The 22732-nt window shown below is 36.1% G+C and overlaps 1 protein-coding gene across 7 annotated transcripts in view; it reads left to right on the plus strand.

Annotated features, from left to right (window-relative positions):
• The window catches only part of TANC2 (tetratricopeptide repeat, ankyrin repeat and coiled-coil containing 2), a 489961-nt gene that overhangs the window by 88287 nt on the left and 378942 nt on the right, over window positions 1-22732 (plus strand). The window lies entirely within an intron of this gene.

A 22732-nucleotide genomic window follows, 5' to 3' on the forward strand; every position in this document is an offset into this window, starting at 1 on the left:
TGCCTTTGAGTTGTAAAAAGAGGGAAAATACTAGATTCACAGGTTGCAGCTTATTATGTTTTTGAATATTTGAGTTGCTGTATTAATAGCACAGAAGAGCAGTATTTAAGTTATGCAGCATTTATCTATGGCAGAGAGAGAGAGAGAATATGTGTATGGTTCCATTACAAGTGTAATGCAAGTATTCTGATCATATAGCTGAAAATGCTGCTGGTATATTATTTTGGTTAGTGTTGTGGGTAGTAAATTGGAGTATGACATTCAGAGTTCAGATTTTCTTATTTGAGAAAATATTTGTCCAAACATTTTAAATACTTGACTTAATTTTTCTGTGCTTTTAAAAGATTTGCAAAGGATTCAGCCTGAGCTTAGAAATGTGTAATGTTTTATTCCATGCTAAAGACATTTTGTATGTGATAAGAATTAACAACTGTATGGCTGGCTGTCTGCCACTGTGTTGGATTACCTTACCCACCTTACTGTAGACAAAAATAATAAGGAGTCAGCATTAACCCTAGTAGTCTCCATAGTACTCATATTATATATTTTCAGAAACTCCTTTTTTATAGCCAAAGCAAAGTGTTCTCCCCAAAAAGAAAAAAAAAATTAAAAACAAATCTCTCATTTGTACTATATTTATTTGATTTTATCGAATAACACAAAAGAATAATATGAGATTTTTTATGTCAAGTTTAGTGACAATAACTAACTACAGATCGAAATGTACTATATTATTGAAATGTTTCATGGATCTAAAATGTTATATAACCCTGATGGAATGTTGCAGATGAAACAAAGAAATCTGATTGGTTCCTCACAAGATACAGCAGCCTCGAAATCCATTCTGACCAGAGGCTTCTACGGCAGCCTGGGTGGTTAGTATCACGTAAAAACAAAAATGCCTTGGAGATGGGAAGGGGTTTGGAAGAGAAAATGAAGTTGCTAAAGCACTTCAGTAATCTTAATCATTGAACATTTTTTTCAGCCTCTCTTTTTATTTTTATTTTTTGCTTTGCTTGTTGTTGCTTAAAGGGAGTGTTATATTCTATCGAGTTAATGAACTTTCTAAGTAGTATTCTGTAATGAACTAGAAGAGTCTCTCTAAAAAGCGTTTTATGTTAACTGATAGACTGGGTTAATGAATAACGTAATTTCAGAACATTTATGAAATATGAATGAGTGGGACTTGTTGGGGGAAGGAGATGGATGAGATGGAAAAGAGCTCTGAAGAACAGGACACTCATAGTAACTCTTTGGTCCCACCCTTTCCCATAATATTAAAATTGCATTAGATAATTTGTCATCTAAGACTTTAGTGACGCTTGATGAGGGCACATTGTTATTGACATGCAAACAGCAGGATGCTGCAAGTCAGAACAGGTGGAAAATTGTTTGCTGCCTGCCAGCTATTAGAAATACCCTTGAGATGTGAGAATAATGTATGTTAGCTTTTATGTATTTATTATTCTTGGCTAGATAGTCTGCTGGAATATAGTTGCAAATTATAGTACCAAATATGCAACCTTTCTGTGCATTTACAGAAAATATTTAAAATATGCCTGTAGTTTATTCTACTAAAATTTGAAAATTCTTATACTTAAACGATAATAGGTCAACTTCAGTTATAGGATCTGGGGGAGGGAAAGTTACTGTGAGCAGGAATGAGCGTTTACATTAAGAGAATGAATAATATTGAAAGGAAGTAAAGAAGCATAAAATAAAGCATATTAAAGAAAATATATATAGATACATCCTGATAAAAGTCAACTATATTTTGTAGGTTCTGTTTCTGTGCTTATTTTCTAAATTATCCAATATGCTAATAGAGTCGGGCTGAAAGCAGCTGGCTGCAAGTGTTACAAGCTGAAAACAAAATGGCTAGCAAGGATTACTACTGTAAATTTGCAGTAGAGAGCTGGATGCATTTAAGATATCTTTTGTTGAAAGAGTGTTAAAAAGTAAGATGATGAGGGAATGACGGTTGTATAAGCTGTTTTTGACAATAAACATTTTATTAAAAAAATACTCGATTACAGCATGAAAACAAAAGGCTTTACATTCATTTTCAACTAAGCAATAAAAAACTCTTGTTAGTATTTATTTAGCCATCATTGTCTTTGTAATTTTAAGACCTAAGTAGTTTCTGAGGGTATTGTTTATGAATCTTTCAGATTCACAGTGTGGTTAAGGGTAGAAGAAATTAACAGTGAAGAATTTGTTACATTCTTGGAATGGGGAGGTGGAATTGAGAGATAAGTTTCTGGGAGTTTTATATATTTTTTAATCTTCTAGACTAGCCTGCATTAAGGATGGAAGACATAGAATAACTAGAAAACTTAAAGATAAAAATGAAAATATAGTTTACAAAGTAACAACATCCATAAATCTGTATTTTATTTTATTTTACTTTATTTTATTTTTTTCTATTAAAGACCTGTTCATAAAACTGTTTGTATTTTAGAAAAGACTTTTCTTTGTATAACCATAACCTATGTCAATTGATTTTTAGCAACTGTTGAACAATTACATGACATGAAAATTGTTGGTAGGCTTGGTTAGATTGAGAAGTAGCTTCAGCAATTAATTAGTTAAGTAGATTGAAAACAGCACATACATTCACATATCTTGTCTCTCACATTGTAAAGGCTATGTACTTTAAGAGGGCAAAAATGTAAATTTGTTATTGCCACTTCTCTAGCACATAATACAATGCCCCATCACTTAATGGGGTCTCAGTAATTGATGTACAGATAATAATCACAAACGTGTTTGATTAGTATTCACACACACATATACATCTATAAACCCATACGTAATTATAAACCCATATACATACATATATAAACCCATACATAATTATACTGATTTAATTTTCACAAGCTTGTGGAATAAATTCTATCATTTTACTCATTTAACAGATGAAAAAACTGAGGCAGAGAGCAAGAAGTTAAGTGACTTGACCAAAGTCATATAGTAAATGGTGGAGTCGGGACTTGTACTCATGTACTTTGAACTCTTTCATCATCTTTTCCTCTAGTAATTGAAGATTAAGCTGTATTAGCATTCAACAGTATCTTTAGCCCTCAGAAGCATACCTTATATGTATATTCTGGCAGAAACTGCAAAGCAGAGAAAACTTTTCTGCTACATCTTTCAAAATTGCTTTAACTGATCTTTTGTTTTCTAAAATCCCTTTTCAATCATTTAGCTGTAGCTGATGGCCATTATCATCATCAGCTAATGCAGATGTACAGTTCTAAAAGCAATTTAAAAGCCCATAGCAAGTATATACAGGAAGCAGTTGGAAAAATAATATTAAGTTTTCTGTACTCCCCAAAATGGCTGCCAACATCTATCGGTCATCAAGCCCAGTTGATTAAAACTTCTGTGTATTTCTGAACTTTGTCTTCTCTTTACTTCTTCATTCTCATTTCTTCAGAATCTCATGTCACTTAAATTATTGTGTCTCCAATCTCAGTACCCTTTAGTTCATTCTCTATTTTGCGTTAAGAATGAATTTTCTTAAATGTTCATCTGATTTTTCTAATATATGCATTCGATTAGTTTTCCAAATAATACATGGCTCGGTTTTTTACTGGTTCTCTTTGCTGTAACTGTATCCTAACACAGATGCACACAGATATAGATAATAATAAATATAGACCAGACAGATTTAGAATTTGATTTAAAAAGATTAATGTTTGAATCTCCTTTATCAGAGATGAAAATTATCAGTATAAATGTATCCATGAACGATTTTTAGTTTAGTATTGTGTGTTTTAAAATATAATAGGTGGTATCATTTCCTCTATATCGTTCTGCAACTTGCTTTTTTGCTCTTGTTAGAAACCTAGTTTGTTTCTTTTATGTATTGTACAGTATGTTTCTTTTATGTATTGTATAGTATTCTATTTTATGAGCCCCACTTCTTCCATCCATTTCCCTCCTACTGTGAATTTGAGTTTTCTGGTCTTTTTTTGTGTGTGTGATCACAAATAATGTTCCAGTGAACATCCTTACCTGCACATTAGTTTTTCTAGGAGCTATACCTAGAAATGGACTTGCAAATGTAGGTTATTTGCATTATCACTTTTACTACATGATTTCATTACTTTGTCCCCTTGCCAATTTATAGTCTTAGGAGTGTTTGAGAGCTTTTTTTTTTCCTGTCCAGTAGTCATATGGTCAGGTTTCTTCCTTTTTCTCAGTCTGGCAGGAGAAAGGTAATGTCCTAGTGATTTAATTTGTATCCTTAATTTGTAGTGAGGTCGAACATCTTTTCATATGTTTTATAGGCCTTTAGAGTTCCTCATTTGTTAATAACCTCTTTATATCCTTTATGCATTTTTCTGTTAGATTATTTGTCTTTTTCTTATTGATTTATAGGAATTCTTTGTGGATTCTGGACAGGTTCGGCAAACTGTAGCCCATGGGCCAAATCCAGCCTGCCACCTGTTTTTGTGTGGCCTGTGAGCTAAGGATGGTTTTTCCATTTATTTTCCAATCATTCTGAAAAAAAATTAAAGGAGAATAAAATGTAACAACCTATGAACATTACAAAAAATTCAAATCTCAGTGTCCTTGAATAGTTTTAGTGGGATACAGATGCACTCATTTATTTACATATTGTCTGTGCCTGCTTTTGCACCACAATGGCAGAGTTGAGTAGTCGTGACAGGGAGCATATGGTCTGCAAAGCCTAAAATATTTACTTTCTTTATAGAAAAAGTTTGCAGACCCTTGTTTTAGATTGATCCTTAGCCTGTGACATTTATAACAGATATCTTCTGTCAGTCTGTACCCTGTCTTAAAACGTTGCCTTTGGTTTTAGGACTGAAACTCTAAACTTCTGTTAAATAGAAGTTTAAAATTTTAATTTATTCAAATCTATCATTCGTTTTTATACTACATGTTATTTCAGGAACCTTTCTTTACTCAGAGACCACAAATATATTCTTCTATATTTGAAATAGTTTTGAAGTTTTGTTTTTCACTTCGATATTTTTAATACGTTTGGATTTTTTTTCCTTTTTTCTTATTGTTTTGGTAAGGAGATTATGGTGTGAGAAAAGGGTCTAATCTTTTTTTCTCATGTGGAGAAAGCCAATTTTCCCCACCATATTTGTTGAATACCCTTTTCTTTCTCTAGTGATTTATCATCCCAGCTTTCTCATGTACTAAGAATCTGTTATATTTGCATATGAGTCTTTTCTGGGTTCTTTTATTCAGTTCTTTCCATATTCTTTTCATTTAAAAAAATTATTTTAAAAAGTAGAGATGGGTGTCTCACTATATTGCCTAAGCTGGTCTCGAACTCCTGGGCTCAAGTGATCTTCCCACATTAGCCTTCCAAGTAGCTGGGACTGTAGGCACACACCATCATGCCTGGCTTCTCTCTTTATTCTTTGATTAAATATTTCTATATTCTGTTTGGTCGTAATGATTCTCATTATCCAACTACTTAATCATTGTATTCACTTTTCCTAGTTCCTTGGGAGAAAAATACAAAATGTAACACTCAAGAACTTTACTAATGATAAGTTTAGGGAAAGGAATATTGTTGTTAAATTTTGTATATTGCATATACAAAGGTCATACTGTTATCTTTAGTAAATTCTTTTTTTTTTTTTTTTTTTTTGAGACAAAGTCTCGCTCTGTTGCCCAGGCTGGAGTGCAGTGGTGTGATCTCGGCTCACTGCAACCTCCGCCTCCTGGGTTTAAGCGATTCTCCTGCCTCAGCCTTCTAAGTAGCTGGGACTACAGGTGCATGCCACCACACCCAGCTCTTTTTTTTTTTTTTTTTTTTAGTTAGAGTTTCACTCTTGTTGCCCAGGCTGGAGTGCAGTCACACCATCTCAGTCACTGCATCCTCCACCTCCCGGATTCAAGTGATTCTCCTGCTGCAGCCTCCCAAGTAGCTGAGATTACAGGCACCCACCACAATGCTCAGCTAATTTTTGTATTTTTAGTAGAGACAGGGTTTCACCGTGTTGGCCAGGATGGTCTCGAACTCCTGACCTCAAGTAATCCACCTGCCTTGGCCTCCCAAAGTGCTGGGAGCCACCACACCCGTCCTCTAATAAATTCTTTAACATATTTTGATCTCAAATTTCTAGTTTCATTGCCATTATTATTATAATCAAGTAATATAGTACAGATTAGGTACCCACAAGTGCATGGTATTATGCTAAGTACTTTAAAAAACATTTATGTATAACCAGTAAAGACAAAATATTATTTAGGCATAATGGGATGAATAAACTATAATTTATTTGAAAAAGCAAATTTGAGGAATATTTACATAATATATGATTATTTGACTTTGTATTACTTTGATTTTGCAGTGAGTGTCTATATATTTGAATTTACTTATCAGTCAAAACAGAAAGAGGTTGTGTTTTTTTCCTGGAAGTGAAATGAAGAGGGGGAGATCTGATTTTTAGTCTATCAGTAGCTGTCTCTCTATATAGGGAATAAGAGGTTTCTTGTGAACCATGTGACATAAAAATAGCCTATTACTAATGTCTTTTGAAATTTTTACATCTTCATATACGAAGGCAGGGATTTTAGGTGAAAACTGTTTTATCCTCACTCCTTAGGTATAAAGTAGTTGTTTTTCAGGTGTCTGCTTTAGACATCTGAAGGTGGAGATCAGAAACTGAAAGAAAGCCAATATTAGAAAAACAAAAGTAGATCCGATTAGAAATGAAGCTGGAAAAGTAGAACCTTATAGATCATGTTCAATTTTATATCTTCTGATGGGAGAACATTTAAACATTCTAAGTATAAAGTGAGGTAACTGTTAGATTTGCATTTCTAAATGATTACTCAGCTATTTGTGGATATATGTTGAGAAGAGAATGGATATAGGAGTGGATGCAGGTTGGAGATGGAGACAAGTGGATGGATTCAAGAGACATTTAGGAGAGAAAATCAATAATATTTGATGATGAATTCATTGAGATGGGGAGCTCTGATGGAGAGGATCAGGTTTGAAGGGATGAAAGGAAGTTTAGAATTTCATGTTTCGATATTTTGAGTTTGAGGTATATTTGAGACATCCAAGTGGGTATTTCAAAAAGGCAGTTGTTGTATAGACAGACTTTCCAATTATATACAAATAAATGAATAGGGACTCCCTAGTAGAATAATGGACTTAAAAGTATGTAGAGGGAGAAAAATATCTTTTCTTCATTCATCACTAGGTTCATGACGGAGACCCCTAAAACAAAAGACAGATTTGTTAACAGTAAAAAAAGCATACAAATTTACTTAATGAATTTTATGTGGCGCTGGAGCCTTCATAAGGAAATGAAGACCTGAAGAAATGGGTAAATCTGTGTATTTTTAATGTTAGATTTGATGAATAAGTGGACAGCTGTGAAGTGTGATTGGATAAAAAAGTGGAATTTTATGGTAGTAAACTGGGGGTGGGGTGTGGGGGGACTTAGCAAGACTTTTTATTAAGATTCTTTTCTGTATCCCTCTGTCTTCAGAGATAAAGGTGTTTCTTTACTCCAGGTATAGGTAGGACACCTCTTGAATGAGGGTCTTATGACCTGCTTTAGGAGAAGATTAAAAAATCCTTTCTAGGTTTTAGGAGTCTGCTTTAGGAAGAAGTGTGAGGGGAGGATGAGAGTGATTTTTCTGCTTCTGTTCTGTTAAATGCCAAGGTGCCATATTTTGAGGTATCATGTCCTGAACTCCATCAAGTAAAACATAAATATTTGGGTTGAGAATTGAGAATTATTGCAGAACTCCAGTTTGAGAACACCTTATTTGGTTTTTGAAAAAACAAAAAGGGTTAGACGATTTCACTTCTGATTGTTCATGTTTCCCTCCATCTAGCTCTAGACCTGGAATTAATGAGGTGCTAAGTAGGGTAGTTATACATTTAAGTCTTTAATCCATCTTGATTTGATTTTTGTATATGGTGTAAGGAAGGGTCCAGTTTCAGTCTTCTTCATACGGCTAGCCAGTTATCCCAGTACCATTTATTGAATAGGGAATCCTTTCACCATTGCTTGTTTTTGTAAGCTTTGTTGAAGATCAGATGGTTGTATGTGTGCGGCCTTATTTCTGGGCTCTATATTCTGCTCCATTGGAGCTGGAGGCCATTATCCTCAGCAAACTGATGCAGGAACAGAAAACCAAGTACTACATGTTCTCTCTTATAAATGGGAACTAAATGATGAGTACACATGGAGACAAAGAGGGGAACGACAGACAGACACTAGGGCCTACTTGAGGGTGAAGGGTGGGAGGAGGGAGAGGATCAGAAAAAATAACTATTGAGTACTAGCCTTGGTTCCTGCATGATGAAATAATCTGTACAACAAACCCCTGTGATACAAGTTTACCTGTGTAGCAAACCTCACAGGTACATCTAAACCTAAAATAAAAGATAAGGAGAGTAAGTCAGATTTTAAATTTAGCCCTTAGTAAAACGGAATATTATTTCTCCTTCCCAACCCTCCATCTTCTGTTCTCTTAATGGCATTATAATCAGGCAAGTGAAATTCCCAAGTTCCCAAAGAATTCTGAGGCATCCAGAATTCCCTTCTTTCTCTTGTTTTACTTATGCGAATTAATTAATTCAATAGCTATTTTTTGAGTACCTTCTATGTGTCAGATACTATTCTAGGCATGGCTAATAAAGCATTGAATATAAAGTTATTTGTCCTCAAGGAATTTATATTCTAGTGGGTGAAGATGACCAGAATTAAGACGAATAGGTAAAACACAGAATATGTTAGTGATAAGTACTAAGTAGAAAAATAAAGCAAGGAAGAAGTAAAAAATGTGTATCTGTGTGAATATGGTGGTGGTGGGGTGCCATTTTAGAGTGATGAGGGAAGGCATGACTGGGGGGACAGTTATGTATCTACCCAAAGGAGATGCAGGACAAGCCATGCTGACATCTGGGAGAGAAATATTTCAGGCAGAGGCCTTGATATGAGTATATTCTTAGAGTGTTTAAAGTACAGTGAGGAGAGCCAGCATGCTTCAGAAAAGTCAGAGAGCAAGAGTGGTAGGAGATGAGGTCAGAGAGGTAATAGGGGCCAGGTAATGTAGAGCTTTGATCTAAAGACTTTGACTTTGACTTACAATGAGAAACCTTTGGAGGGTTTTGAGAAGAGTTTCATGATCTATTTTGTGTTTTAACAGAACCATTCTGGTTGCAGTGTTGAGAATAGATTGAAGCTGGGCTGGGATGGAAGCAGAGAAACCAGGTTAGTCATGAGGGTGGCTGGGACTCGGTGGTGGTAGCAGAGGGTGAGAAGTAGTTTGGGTATATCATGAATAGCTGACAGGATTTACTGTTGGATTGTATGTGCAGTGGGAGAGAAAAAGAGGAGTTAAGGATGGCTCCATGGTTTTTAGCTTATACAACCAAAAGAAAGGAGTTGCTATTTACAGAGATGAGGAAGACTGTGAGAGGAGCAGGTTCCTGGAGGACTATTAGGACATGTTAAATTTTGAGATACCTGTGTGATATAAAAGTGGAAATGAGGCTGGGCACAGTGGCTCACACATGTAATCCTAGCACTTTGGGAGGCTGAGATGTGTGGACCACTTCAGCCCAGGAGTTTGAGACCAGCCTGTGCAACATAGCAAGACCCCATCTTAAAGGGGCCTTAAGCATAATCCCCAAAATAAAAGCTAGCCAGGCCTGGTGGTGCATGCCTACTCAGGAGGCTGAGGTGGATAGATCTCTTGAGCCTGGAAAATTGAGGCTTCAGTGAGCCGTGATCATGCCCCAGCACTTCAGCCTGGGCAACAGAGCAAGATCCTGTTTCAAAAAAAAAGAAAGAAAGAAAGTGGAAATATTGGGTAGGCAACTCCGTAAATAAGAACTTCATGGATGAGGTCCAGGTTAGAGATATAAATTTGGGAGCCATTAGCATGATAAAACATAAAACCATGAGTCTATCTGAGATAACCAATGTAATATATATGACAAATAATACAGATTAAAAAGTGAGCCCTGGGGCACTCTATCATGTAGAGATTGGGGAGATGAGGAAGAATAAGCCAAGGAGACAGAAGGAGCCCTAGAGACAGGAGCAAAACCACGCAAGTGTGACATCTTGGATATCAAGTGAAGAGAAGACTTCAAGAAAGAAATATTAACTGCATCAAATGTTGATAAATCAAAAAATAAAACTGAGAACTGACTGTTGGACTTAACAGTGGACTTTATAAGAGATTTTGGTAATTGTGGCTTATCCGGAATGATAGGGACAAAAGTCTTATGGGAGTAGATTTAAGGAAGAAAGGAAAAATAAATTGATGGCAGCGATTAAAATGACTCTTTCAAATGAGTACAGTCTTTGCAATTCTGTGTCCTAAATATTTCACAAGCCTACCCTTTTCTTCATATTCTCAATGTTAGTGCATTTATTTAGGCTTTCGTTTCCTCTGAGCTTATGGCAGTGATCTTTTTACTTTTAGGCCGTGGTCCACACCACTGACTTAAATATATACTTGCCAAGGTTATCTTTCGAAAACACCAGTCAGATCATGCCACTCCCTTGCATAATGCCCTTCATTTTCTTCCCTACATTTATAGCATAAAGTTCAAATTGATCATCATGAATAATATTTATGCCTTTTGTGATTATGCTTTTTATGATTATGCCTCTGCCTACTTTTCTAGTTTCATATCTTGCTTCTTACCCATACTTTCTGTGTTCTAGTTACATTGAACTCTTTAGATTTCTCTAAGTGACCTTTTCTTTCATTTGTGTCTTTGCAAATAAAATCTGGTATTGTTCCTGAAAGCCCTAGCTCATACTTGAGAAGCTGTGGCTTCCCTGAGGTATAGGTTAATGTGAAGAAGGCAGAGGCTGTTGTAGCTTTTAGAGTCTTAGGAAAATGATTTATTTAGTTAATTTGTTTATCTCTGGTATTATCTGTTGAAACTCTATGTTGAGGAGGATACATGTGGATCTCACTTTTGGCTGCATATAGACTGATCCAGGAATCCATGGATCAGTCAAATATTCATAAATTAAACTTTATTATAGGTATGTATGTATAAATTGTCCCTGACTTAGGATGGTTGAATTTAAATGATCTTTCAACTATGATGGTGTGAAAGTGATACATATATAGTAGAAACTGTACTTTGAGTACCCATACAACCATATTCTTTCACTCTCAGTATAGTCTTTAGTGAATTACATGAAATAGCGCTTTATTAGAAGATAGTGCTATAATTTTAAAAAATTTGTGGTAGATGATTTTGCCCAACTGTAGGCTAATGTCAGTATTATGAGTACATTTAAGGTAGAGTAGGTTAAGCTGTATGTTGTATTATATGTATTTTCAACTTACGTTATCTTCTACTTACAATGGGTTTATCAAGACATAACCCTGTTGTAAGGTGAGGAAAAAACATAGTGCACACCTTGCGGATAAGGCGGGACTGTTGTATGAATAATGTGCTGAAGAAGCACAGAAGAGAGAAGTTCTTTCTGGTAGGCATCCAGAAAGTCTATGTAGGAAGAGGGATGACATCTTTCAGTAAAAGGAACTTGTTGTTGATCATGAATATGATAGATGAAGATTCCATTTGTTTAATATGTGCTTACTTTGTGCCAGATGTCATGCTATATTTTGTGAATGTTACTCCATTTGTTTCTCACAACAACCACATAGAGCATTGTAACAATTTCACAGATAAGGAAACTAAGGTACAGATAATTTAATTAATTTTCCTAAAGTCATATAAATTGTAATAGTTCAAAGATTGAGTCCAGCTCAACTCTGCTAGACACCCAGCACTGTTAGTACATATTGGATATAATTTCATTATACAGTCAAGTGGAGGGAGCTACATTTTATGCAGAGGAAAGAGCATAAATTGATAGAGGCCTTATAATATGTTTGCTTTTTGAATATCATCTAGTAGTTTGGTGCTACCATAGTATAGGGGAGTATATTATTTAGGATTTTTATGGTTGCAAGTAACAGAAAATTTGAATCAGAATTGCTTGATATAAGGGGTTAGCAAACTTTTTCTGTAAAGTACCAGGTAGTAAGTGTTAAGTTATATCCTATCGTTTATTCCCTCTTGGTTTACAAGATAGCAGCCAGCATATTCAGGGGCTCCACTGATCTTTTTCCATGTTTAAGGAGATACGTAATTTTTTCCAGAATTTCTTTTTAATCACTTGAACTTAATCCCATCTTTGTTACAACTACTGAACTCTGCCATTGCAACACAAATACAGTAAATTATTTACTGTTATGACTGTGCACTAATAAAACTTTATTTGTGAACACTAAAATTTGAATCTCATATTTTTTGAGTCACAAAATATTGTTTTAGTTATTTTCAGTCCTTTAAAAATGTATACACTAGGCTGGGCGCGGTGGCTCACGCTTGTAATCCCAGCACTTTGGGAGGCCGAGGCGGGCGGATCACAAGGTCAGGAGATCGAGACCATGGTGAAACCCCGTCTCTACTAAAAAGACAAAAAAATTAGCCAGGCGTGGTGGCGGGTGCCTGTAGTCCCAGCTACTCGGGGAGGCTGAGGCAGGAGAATGGCGTGAACCCGGGAGGCGGAGCTTGCAGTGAGCCGAGATTGCGCCACTGCACTCCAGCCTGGGTGACAGAGCAAGATTCCGTCTCAAAAAATAAAATAAAAAATAAAAATAAAAAATAAATAAATAAATAAATGTATACACTATTCTGAGCTCTCTGGCTGTGCAAAAATAGTTAGCAGGCCAGATTTGGCTCGCAGGAGTGTGCTGACCTCTGGTTTTTATGATGAAGATAATTTATTAGATTATATAACTCTAGTCCAGAGATAGGGTCATTTTCTTCAGTAATTCAGTGTCAACAAGATCCTTGTTATGTTCCATCTCTTCATATAATCTTTCAAAGTGTTAATTTATATCTCATGGTTTATTCCCTCCTGTGTTTACAAGATGGCAGCCAGCATATCCAGGGACCTAATGTCTTTGTCCGTGTTTAGTGAGAGAGAAAACCTTTTCCAGAAGCTCTTTCTAATCTCTATTGAACTTAATCCCATCGGGTTTCACCCCTGCCACTCCACAGAGAGAGACCATGCTAAACCATTTACACTGGCTGAATTCAATAATCAATTCTCAATCTTCATATTACTTGACCCACCAATATTTAATATTTGATCTTTTCCACTCCATAAAACCCTTTGTTTACTTTGTTTCTATACTCTCCTTGTCTTGTTCCTATTCTCACGGTATTCTCCCCAGGCTTTCAGCCTCTACATGTTCGATTCCATACCAAGTCTTAGTCCTCTGACCTCTTTTCTCTCTTTTTATGTCTCATTATTGTCTATACTCCTTCCTTGGGGATCTCATGCAGTTTCATAGTTTAAATGGGATTTATTTACTAATGATTTTTGTGCCGATGGCATATCGATATTTCTATGCCTATTTGTCTAATAAGAATTTGAAACTTAGTATTTCCAAAACTGAACTCCGCATAGTCTCCTCATCCCCAAATCAGTTCTCTTGCAATCTTTCCTGTCTTAATAAATTGCAAGTCCATTTTTCAGGCCCAACATATTAGAATTGCCCTCGATTTCTTTCTTTATCTTACTCTTCTGACAGCAGATTCTCTTTGCCATATCTTCAGAATATATCCAGAATCCGACCTCTTCTCACTACCTCCACTACCCACTTAGTCCAAGTGTTCATTCTTATTCTGAATTTTTGCAGTAGCGTCTTAATTGGTCTCTCTGCTTTGTCCACTTCTGCTGTCTTCCCCTTCAGCAGTGGAGACCCTTGAAAAGAACAGTTTTAAAGCCAAACAATTTTGATTTTAGTATGGCTACTTACCAATGGTGTGATATTGGGAAAGTCAGTTGACGTCTCTGAATCTGTCTTTCATTTAAAATAGGAGTACTACTTGTTTCATTGAATTATTATTAGTACTAAATGAGATAATGTTACAAAGATTTTACTAGTACTATATCCAGCAGAAATGCCTAAACCAAGTCTAGCTCCTTTTCTCTTTTCTACCCCAAATAGATGAGCTGCTCTTCATTTCTTCTTTTTATCAGAGTGCTCATGTAGCCGTGGAATATTTTATGCATATACTTTTTCATAAGTAGCCTTTGGCTCATAAATTTTTTTTTTTCTTTTGAGATGGAGTCTCGCTCTGTTGCCAGGCTGGAGTACAGTGGCGCGATGTAGGCTCACTGCAACCTCTGACTCCCTGGTTCAAGCAATTTTCTTGCCTCAGCCTCCCGAGTAGCTGAGATTACAGGCACATGCCACCATGCCCAGCTAGTTTTTGTATTTTTTTTTTTTTTTAGTAGAGATGGGGTTTCACCATGTTGGCCAGGATGGTCTCAATCTCCTGACCTTGTGATCCCCCAGCCTTGGCCTCCCAAAGTGCTGAGATTACAGGCGTGAGCCACCATGCCCGGCCATAAGTGGTCTTTAGTTTATGTTCATGGTCCTTCCTTTTGTATTTTGTTTATATTTCATTCATGTCCTCTAACTCATGTGTGCTCTTATTGGCATTAAGTGTATCCAGTTCTTGCAGATCTGTGTCTGCATAGTAAAAGGAACCAGAGTTCATACCTGAATAGTAAAACTTTAATCTGTATGTATGTATTGTATTCCTTGTGGTTTTAATAACCTCCACCCCTCCTATTAGGGTTCTGTATTTTAGTTTCTAGGGTATTGAAGACAACCTCCTTCAACATTTTAATTCATAAAACCTAGTGTTCTAGCACATCATTTAGCTGAGAACACTAAAGATGAGCTTCGGCTAGATTAAGTTGTTTGTTTTTCAACTGTCATGTTTTGATCCTGGATTGAGAAGAATAGTCACCCAGTTGCAGGAAATAACACATTTTTCTTGGACTTATTTATTCACTTTCTTATTAGACTTTCTCTAACTTAAATTCCTTCATAGAAAATCATTATATATGGAATATTCCTACATAAATGACATTTCTTTACTAGGACTATGTTGGTGCCTAAATATAGCTGAGTTTAAAGCTGTCTACTCTGTGAGGTAAATTCTTCTTATGACATTTTCCCTTTTGAAATAGTGGGAAGAGAGCAATCTATTAACAGTATTTCTCAGTATTGAAATAATATTGTTTTATATTATTTATAAATAATTGCTGGATTTAACAGTATGCTGATTAAAAAAACAACAAGTATTCTCTGGTGATTATCTGAAATCTAGGAAACCCCAATTGAGATGGGCAACCATATCTTTTTTTTTTTATTTCTGCACCTCTTACATCAGTGGATTGTCCTTTGTAAAGTTCATGATATATTTGAAGTAAGTCTTTAACTTAAGTTTGATGTGAGTAAATTCTATCATCATGTACATACATAACTCTATTCTATTTCCTATACTCTGGGGTAATCAGTATTATGCAAACACCTTCACTTTTTTTTTTTTTTTTGACAACTGAAGGCCTTCTGTTTTGTCCATAAATATAGATGCAAGTATTATGTGAAGGAGGTCTTATCTGTAATGAAGGAATGGTGTTAAGCAAAGCAAAAACATTTAAAGTACTGTATATCATTGCAATCTTGCTTTTTTGAGTAATGGATTCCTAGATTCTATGAGGATACCACAACCCCTTTTAAAGAGATTTCTAAGGCTAGGTACAGTGCTCACGCCTGGGAGACCAAGGTGGGAGGATCACTTGAGCCCAGGAGTTTGACACCAGCTTGTACAACGTAGTGAGACCTCATCTCTACCAAAATATACATATATATATACACACACATATATATATACACATATATATACACACATATATATATACACATATATATACACACATATATATACACACATATATATACACATATATATACACATATGTACACATATATATACACATATATATACACATATATATACACACATATATATATATATATACACACACATATATATATAGGCCAGGGGTGGTGGCTCCCACCTATAGTCCCAGGAACTTGGTAGGCTGAGGTAGGAAGATCACATGAGCCCACCCAGGAGGTCGAGGTTATAGTAAGCCATGATTGCATCCGTGCACTCCAGCCTGAGTGACAGAGTGAGACTCTGTGTTAAAAAAAGAAAAAAGTTTCTACACCATCTTGGGGCAGTGGTGATTTTAATTATTTAAAAAAAACTGTATTTACTTCTACCTGAGAGCTAATCGTGACTTATGATTAGTTTCCACTGGGGTAACACGTGATTAAAGTTTCAGTCTTAGAGAATTTTTCAAACTTACTGAAATTTTACTGTAATGTATTTCTGATTCATTTTTTAAAATTAAGGATGCTGGGTGTGGTGACTCATACCTGCAGTCCCAGCACTTTGGGAGGCCAAGGCAGGAGGATGGCTTGAGCCCAGAAGTTTGAGACCAGTCCTGGCAATGTAGCAAGATCCCTTCTCTACAAAAAAAAAATTTTTAATTAGCTAGACATGGTAGTGTGCACCTGTAGTCCCAGCTACTCCAGAGGTTTAGGCAGGAGGATCACTTGAGGCCAGCAGGTGGAGGTTGCAGTGAGTTGAGATCATGCCACTGTACTCCAGCCTGGGTGACAGAGCGAAACCCTGTCTCATAAATAAATAAGCCAATTAAAACATTTCAGGTTATGATTGTGTGAAAGTTGGTGACTTTTTTTGTCTTAATATCATTGGTTTGCTGACTTGAAACTATTTCTTAAGCCATTTCTTATTTGTATTTTTTCTGTGGATTGTTTCATTGAAACTCTGGCATTCTGCAGATTGCATAAATTTAGAATTATTGGAAGATTTGTTTTGTATTTCTTTTTTCCCTTTTATTGTTTAGGAGAACAGTCCTGGTGAGGGAAAATGTCTGTGTTTTATTGATGTTACTTCTGACATAATTCAAAGACAAGGAATTTTTTTTTTTTTTTTTTTTTTTTTTTTTAAAGAGACAAGGTCTCACTGTGCTCACTATGTTGCCCAGGCTGGCCTCCAACTCCTGGTTTCAAGTGATCCTCCAGCCTCAGCATCTTGAGTAGCTGGGACTACAGGTACATGCCATCATGTCCAGTTGAGGGCATGTTTTGATGAAACAGAGAATGCAATGCATATATGCCATTTTATCCACATAGAAAAATCAGAAAAATGAAAATTTATGACATACCTGCATAGTAGTGTTGTTTATTATAATTGACTCCCAAGTAAAAGAGAAGAAGTATACTTAAATAAGCAAATTAAATGATCACAAGGAAAGAAAATTGACTAAGACTGTGTTTACACATCCTGATACCTCTAAGATGCTATAGATTTGTTAAGGTGCATCTTTATTCTACAATAATTTAGGACTTTATATTTTTTTTCTTTTTAAAAAAACTTTTATTTTAGGTCTAGGGTTACACGTGCAGGTTGATTTATAGGTGAATTTGTGTCATGGGGGTGTGTTGTACAGATTATTTCATCACCCAGGAACTAGGCCTATAGATATTTTTTTTTTCGATCCTCTCTCTGCTCGCTCCCTTCACTCTTAAGTAGGCCCCAGTGTCTGTTGTTTCCCTCTTTGTGTCCATGTGTTCTCATCATTTAGCTCCCACTTATAAGTGAGAACGTGTGGCATTTGGTTTTCTGTTCCTGTGTTAGTTTGCTAAGAATAATGGCCTCTAGCTCCATCCATGTTCTTGCAAAGGACATAATCTTGTTCTTTTTTATGGCTACATAGTATTCCATGGTGTAGATGTACCACATTTTCTTTACCCCATCTGCCATTGATGGGCATTTAGGTTGATTCCATGTCTTTGTTATTGTGAACAGTGCTGTAATGAACATACATGTGTATGTGTCTTTATGGTAGAACAATTTTGTATTCTTTTGGGTATATACCCAGTAGTGGAATTGCTGGGTTGAATAGTAATTCTGTTTTTAGTTCTTTGAGGAATTGCCACACTGCTTTCCACAATGAGTGAACTGAATACACTCCCACCAACAGTGTGTAAGCATTACCTTTTCTCTGCAATTTGCCAGTATCTGTTAATAAGTTATTTGTTGACTTTTTTAGTAATAGCCATTCTGTGTGAAATGGTATCTCATTGTGGTTTTGGTTTGCATTTCTCTAATGATCAGTGATATTGAGGTTTTTTTTTTTCAAATGCTTGTTGACCACATGGGTATGTTTTCTTTTGTAAAATGTCTATTCATGTCCTTTGCCCAATTTTTAATGGGGTTGTTTGGTTTTTTAAGTTTCTTATAGATGCCGGATATTAGACTTTTGTCAGATGCATAGTTTGCAAAAATTCTCTCCCATTATTTAGATTGTCTATTTACTCTGTTGATAGTTTATTTTGCTGTCCAGAAGCTCATTTGTTTAGTTAGCTCTCATTTATCAATTTTTGCTTTTGTGGCAGTTGCTTTTGGTGTCTTTGCCATGACATCCTTGCCAGTTCCTATGTCCAGAATGGGATTGCCTAGGTTGTCTTCTAGGGTTTTTATAGTGTCGGGTTTTACATTTAAGTCTTTACTCAATCTTGAATTGATTTTTGTATATGGTGTAAAGAAGGGGTCCAGTTTCAGTCTTCTGCATATGGCTAGCCACTTATCCCAGCACCAGTTATTGAATAGGGGGCGTCCTTTCCCCATTGTTTGTTTTTGTCAGCTTTGTTGAACATCAGATGGTTGTAGATGTGTGGCCTTATTTCTGGATTCTCTATTCTCATCTATTGGTCTATGTGTCTGTTTTTGTATCAGTTTTGGTTACTTTAGTTTGGTCTATGTGTCTGTTTTTATATCAGTTTTTGTTACTGTTTTTGCATGCTGTTTTGGTTACTGTAGCCCTGTAGTATAGTTTGAAGTCAGGTAATATGATGCCTCCGTCTTTGATATTTTTGCTTAGGATTTGCCTTGGCTATTTGTGCTCTTTTGGGGTTTCACATCAATTTTAAAATAGTTTTTTTCCAGTTCTGTGAAGAATGTCATTGGTAGTTTGATAGGAATAGCGTTGAACCTGTAAATTGCTTTGGGCAGTATAGCCATTTTAATGATACTGATTCTTCTGATCCATGAGCCCGGGATGTTTTTCCTTTGTTTGTATCATCTCTTTGATTTCTTTGGGAATTAATTTTTTAATTTTTTTTTTTTAAATCTGTTAAGAGATCTGGGTCATTGGACCTGTAGAATTTCCTTCAGTCTGAATTATGTTGTTTGTGTACTCAGACACAACTTAACATTTTGCCCTTTGCTTTTCTTGAAAATCAGTAGCTGGATTTTGTTGAATATGTACTCAGGAACAATTAAACATTTTCTTCTGTACTTTGTTTTTCCTGAAAATTGACAGCTATATTCAGAAGTTTGACCAGATTCAGGTTTGGCAGCTTTGGCAAAACTGTAGTTGTGTACCTATCATCACTTGTTTTTACTCTCTTTTGATGTTTTTAGGCACTGATCCCCAGCGCCTATACAGCTATTAATTCATTGCAAGTTGCAGAATGGTGATATTCTAATTCCATCTTTTGTGTCCTACTTATTATCCAAAATAATTTTTAGGGACATTCCTCTTATGTATCCTTTGGCTATTAGTAATATAGGTAAGGCAGCATCAAAGCTTGATTTTTTTTTCATTTTCCCAGTTTTCAAGATAATCAGTTTCTTGTCAACCTCAGAATGTGACCAGTTAGTGTTTTGTTTTGTTTTTGTTTTCTTTAAACATTTTATGATCTCCTGGCCAGTGATAGCCTCTTCATTAACCTTTTTGACATGACCATAATTGAGAACAGTCTTGATAGTTTTCTTACTATTGGGGATGTCAGATGTTCCAGGTTCGTTTAGTACATTTCCTTTTCAGACCAGCTAGTTCTTTAAGAAGTCCGGGTTTCTTTTAATGGAGAATAGCATTTCAAGATCACAACCTGGGCACTAGACGTGTCCACTGCTACTGGATCAGTCTGTTTCTAGGTGTTTCCAGTGGATAGAGTTAGGATATACCTGTGATTTATAAGATTGTATTGATGTTTCCAATATAGATTCAGTATTACAGAATTTTTACTGCACTTCTGTACTACCTTCATAGCTGCTTTCTTCCACACTGAGAAATCTGGTTCATAAGGGAGGATAGAATTAGTTTGTCCCATAATTACTCACTTGCTTTATCCCTCCTTATATAGAGAGTGGTCTGAGAATATTACCACCACCAATTACTGAAATCAGTTAATTTTTGTTGTTATTCATGCTGTCTCTATTCTTCTCCATGCATTTATGGTTGTACTCTACCTGTATTGTCAGATCATGTAGTGATTACATACTACAATCTCTCCCTTTGAAAGTCCTCATTTGGGCTGGGCATGGTGGCCCACGCCTGTAATCCCAGCACTTTGGGAGGCCGAAGCAGGCGGATCACCTAGGTCAGGAGTTCGAGACCAGCCTGGCCAACATGGTGAAACCCCATCTATACCAGAAATACAAAAATTAGCTGGATGTGGTGGCGGGTGCCTGTAATCCCAGCTACTCAGGAGGCTGAGGCAGGAGAATCACTTGCACCGGGAGGCAGAGGTTGCGGTATGCCAAGATTGCACCACTGCACTCTAGCCTGGGAGATAAGAGCGAAACTCTGTCTCAAAAAAAAAAAACAAGTCCTCATTTAATCTTAATTCTGGAAACAACTGCATATTTAATCTCACCACTAGTGCTTATTTTGACATCTTTCTAGTTACTTTGGTGGCTTAAAGTTCTTTTTCTAATGGAACTAGGAAGAACTAATAAGAACAGTATTCACTGAGTTTTTACATGTTGATAGCAGTTTGTCTTTACCCCTTATACTTAAAGGTAAGTTTTACTGAATGTAAAATCTTTAGCTCAGATTCTTTGTGTATTTTAAATATCTTGTTCCAGTTTATTCTGTGTCTTTTTCTATATAAATCATGTTATGGAAACGAGGTTTGATGTTGTGTGCCTATAGTCCCAGCTACTTGGGAGGTGGAGGCAGGAGGTGGAGGCTCTTTTTGAGCCCAGGAGTTTGAGACCAGGGTGGGCAGTGTAGCAAGACCCTGTCTCAAAATAAACAAATTTAATTAAAATTTTAAAGATTATGGCCAGGCACGGTGGCTCATGCCTGTAATCCCAGCACTTTGGGAGGCCAAGGTGGGTGGATCACCTGAGGTCAGGAGTTCGAGACCAGCCTGACCAACATGGTGAAACCCCGTCTCTACTAAAAATACAAAAATTAGCCAGGAGTGGTGGCTGGCACCTGTAATCCCAGTTACTGGGGAGGGTGAGGCAGGAGAATTGCTTGAATCCAGGAGGTGGAAGTTGCAGTGAGCCGAGATCATGCCATTGCACTCCAGCCTGGGTGACAAGAGCGAAACTCCATCTCTCAAAGAACAAAAAAACAAAAAGCAAACAAACAAAAAGATCACATGATAGTTTTGCTTAAATACTCAAATGACCCCCCCTTTTTAAAATCCAGTAATTTTAGTAGAACTTAGTGCATTGATCTAAGTTGATAATGTCAAGTATACAGGGTACTCTTGAAATACATAGTTGCAGGTGTGTGTGTGTGTGTGTTTATCCTTCCATGTATATATGTCTATGTATGTATGTACACATACTAACATAAATACATACATAACTAGGTGTATATATACATATATAAAACACATATACATGCAGGGTTTTTTTTTTTTTCTGAAAAGGGATCTTGAATTACAGTTCTTCTGTTCTCTCACTTTGGTTTTCTTCAGAGATTCCTATTTATCCTTATGCTGGACCATCTTTGCCTGTCTTCAGTATTTGTCACTTTCCTGCAAATCCTTTTTAATCTCTTTCGTCTCTTTATTTGTTAAAAATTTTCCTCCCTTTAACCTTCTCTTTCTCTTAAGATCATTTTGTTATGTTTATTTGATCTTGTGTTTCTTCTAGTTTTTTTTTTATTGTACTTTAAGTTTTAGGGTACATGTGCACAATGTGCAGGTTTGTTACATATGTATCCATGTGCCATGTTGGTGTGCTGCACCCATTAACTCGTCATTTAGCATTAGGTGTATCTCCTAATGCTGTCCCTCCCCGTTCCCGCCACCCCACAACAGTCCCCGGAGTGTGATGTTCCCCTTCCTGTGTCCATGTGTTCTCATTGTTCAATTCCCACCTATGAGTGAGAACACGCAGTGTTTGGTTTTTTTGTCCTTGCGATAGTTTACTGAGAATGATGATTTCCAGTTTCTTCTAGTTTAGTCTTCATTACTGAAATGAATTTTATTTGTAATTCTTTTCTGATTTCTGTCTCTTCATTTCTGAGTTTTTCTGATTCTGATTTGTATTGCTCTTTGATGTGTTATCTAATTTTCTTAACATTTTTAGAGCTTTTTGAAATTGCACATTACAGTTTTGAATTGTATATTACAGCTTTAATTTTTTTTAATAAGCCTTTTTGGTGTACTTTCATTGGAGGTATTCCGATGGCTTTTTATTCTCTTTCTTTCCTTTCCTGTCTTTGGGATTTGACCTTGATACTTTCTTGTTGATCATTTTTATTTAAAATTAGTTTACCCAAGTATGTATAAGGAGACATGTCATGATAGCTTTTTCTAACTCCACATAGCTTTCTCCTTTGTTGTTTTTTTGTAAAATGTTACATTGCAGCTTGCCTTCTGGCCCTGTTCTCCTCTTGTACTTTGATTTAGACCTTCTTGTTTCTTTGTCCCTTTTGTCCGTTTTCTGCTGAATTTTCATTCCATTTCTAGGACTTTCATTTTAGCATGGAGCCCTAGCTTGGCACACCAGTTT

The sequence above is a fragment of the Symphalangus syndactylus genome, chromosome 20 (assembly GCF_028878055.3).
Source record: "Symphalangus syndactylus isolate Jambi chromosome 20, NHGRI_mSymSyn1-v2.1_pri, whole genome shotgun sequence".
Classification (NCBI taxonomy): domain Eukaryota; kingdom Metazoa; phylum Chordata; class Mammalia; order Primates; family Hylobatidae; genus Symphalangus; species Symphalangus syndactylus.